The 2,605-nt window shown below is 37.4% G+C and overlaps 1 protein-coding gene across 1 annotated transcript in view; it reads left to right on the top strand.

Annotated features, from left to right (window-relative positions):
- LOC111645231 (NACHT, LRR and PYD domains-containing protein 3-like) overlaps nucleotides 1-2,605 on the top strand; it is a 40,788-nt gene that overhangs the window by 11,612 nt on the left and 26,571 nt on the right. The window lies entirely within an intron of this gene.

Here is a 2,605-nt window from a genome sequence, read left to right as displayed (position 1 = left end):
CCCCCCCCGGACTGATCAGGTTTTTATTCACATTTTGAACTGAGTTGGTATTTCAACTTGTTTTAAGCTGTGTTTAATTGAATGCCTTACTCCGCTATTTGTGTTTGAACTATTTTTGTGGCATTTTAAAAATTATATTTCTTTTTTATTGTTGATATTTAAACTGTGGAATTCACCTGTTGTTATAAAAAGAAGCATTTCATGTGACAGTTATAGCCTAACTAAGACTGGAAGTTTGAGGCTGATGCTGATTAACTGTAGATATTTGGGATAACAGATCTTGGGTTACACTTTCTTTTTGGATAGTCGACGTAAAGAGAGTTTACAGAGCATTTGTAACATTTCTTTAATCCTACTCGAACATTTGAATTCTCAATCAATGTTCAACAATGTACGATTATGCATCAGATAATAGAAAAGTTAGCAAAGGTTTAAAAAAACAGTATAAATGTTGAATCTCAGCTAATAACCTGTTGAAATGTTACAAATACTCTGTAAAGTCTCTGTAGGTGGACTATCTGAATTAAGTGTTACCACATCTTGATATGGATCCTTTATCCCTTAGATAAAAACATTAGTTAAATTATATTAGTTAACATCCACTTCTCAGTATCACTGGACAAACTTGAGAGATTTTAAACACTAATATAGGAGTCAACAACTATTTTCTAAGTAAAGATATAGTGGAGTAATGGCATCCTGAGCAGTGAAGAAAGCCACAGCCTCATTATGTTGTCCGAGCTTCTCTGTTCTTAGTTTTGGTTTCTGGACTGGCAGCACGCGCATGTTAGTGCATGTATGTCCCTCCTGTTAAACCGTTGGCCCTCCCATTATTATACAAACACAGGCCCCGCCCACACGTAGACGTCACAGTGCAGTTTATGTACAGGCTATGTGCAGTACACAGCGGTCCAGGTGAAGGAGACCTTCCAGAACTTTCTCCACTGTAGAAACTATTTTTCTTTTTGACTGAAAAGGCTCCGACAAAGAAAGAGATACGACCAGGGCACAGGAGGACTACCAGCTCAAATCCCAGCCGACCAGCGGACCTTCAAAACACCCATCATGTTTTTAAGCTTTTAACGGTTGTTGACGTTTTAATGGCTCCCGCTCCTTCTGTGACGTATCCGCGGTCCCGGCGGTTAAGTCCACGGCTGAATTTCTTTCCTTGTCCGACCGTTAGGCAAGTACTTGTCTGGCTTTACCGAGATGGAGAAACCTACGATCTGCTAAAGGACTCCAGCTAGACTCGGAACCGGCTTTTCTTCTCCTCAGTAACTTAATGGTTCATAGTGTTACATGTTTGTATTCATTAGTGACCGGCTACAAAAGCTATGATAAGGTTAGCTAACTTTCTGTTTTATCATGAATTTGTCCGGCAAATGTTGCTTTCGCTAGCTGGCAATGCTAACGTGGGTTAACGTTCGTGTCTGGGTTGTTTTTTTTTTTGTTGGCTCTTGTGTACACAGGGTAACTTTATTCAGTTGATTTTATACTATGTTTAGCGGTCGTTGTCACGAGGCTTCATGACACCTTACGGTAAGAACAGGGGTCTATTCCAGAAAGCAGGTTTAACTAACTCTGAGCCTAACATTGAACTCTGAGTTGAACCATGAGATGGGAAACTCAGAGTTTCAGATCAGAAACGGATCAGAAGTTTAAAAATCAATGATTGTAACCTCAGATTCTGACCCAGGAACAGCTTCATGATTTTGCATGATTTTCAGTTTAAAAGCATTGAGGTTAAAGCTGAGTGTAAATTTTCAGATATCTACTTTACATTCAAAAATCTTGCTCAACATCATCAATGGCTGTATTTGAATATGTAGTAAATGTATATACAGTGACTGAAATGCTGTTAAAACAGTTTCAGACAATCTACAGCCTATATTCAAAAACCTAGAGGTTTGTTCATCTCAGGGTGAAGAAACTCAGAGTTTTCACTAAACCTGCTTCTGGAATTGACCTCACTGATGTTATAATTATGAATAATAATTATGGAGTGTAAAAGGATATTTCATTTGTCCCATCTTTCACATGTCACAGATATATAACAGACCACATAAGTAAAGGCCATGTTCACACTTTTTATTTCCTTGTTGGAAAATAAAACTCACTGAAGATAAAACTGTATCATCGAGTTGTTATGGTCTATCTGATAAGGATTGATTATGGCTGTTAATGATTGACTTCAGTTGTTCCAAAGGTCAGAGCTCCTCCCTGATCAGATTTCCCTGAAGAAATTCTCAACACAAAGAGCTGAGACTGTGCGTGGATCAACAGACCTTTGAAAACCTCTTGCTGTCAGTTACAGATTTGTACCGTCTCGAGTTGGTTTCCTGGTTGAAGCTGTGTAACGGACAAGGAAAGAGTTTTGTATAATTTTTTCTTTTATTTTATTAATTTCACCAAAATCCTTTCTATTATGTGTTTTGACTTATTTTTATGATTATTTTTATGTTATCTCAACATTATTTAACATTGTTTTCAGAATGAGGTAACCTTATTTATTAATTTTGGCTTCACATTTTATGGTTATTTTATTCTCATAGTCAGCACTTTTATTTTGAAGTTCCATGATGTCGGTTGTGATGTCAGATCCGCC

Source organism: Seriola lalandi, unplaced genomic scaffold (assembly GCF_002814215.2).
Source record: "Seriola lalandi dorsalis isolate HSWRI2012SDOR001 ecotype SW California unplaced genomic scaffold, Sedor1 jcf7180002054947, whole genome shotgun sequence".
Lineage (NCBI taxonomy): Eukaryota > Metazoa > Chordata > Actinopteri > Carangiformes > Carangidae > Seriola > Seriola lalandi.
This window is presented reverse-complemented; position numbering and strand designations above follow the sequence as displayed.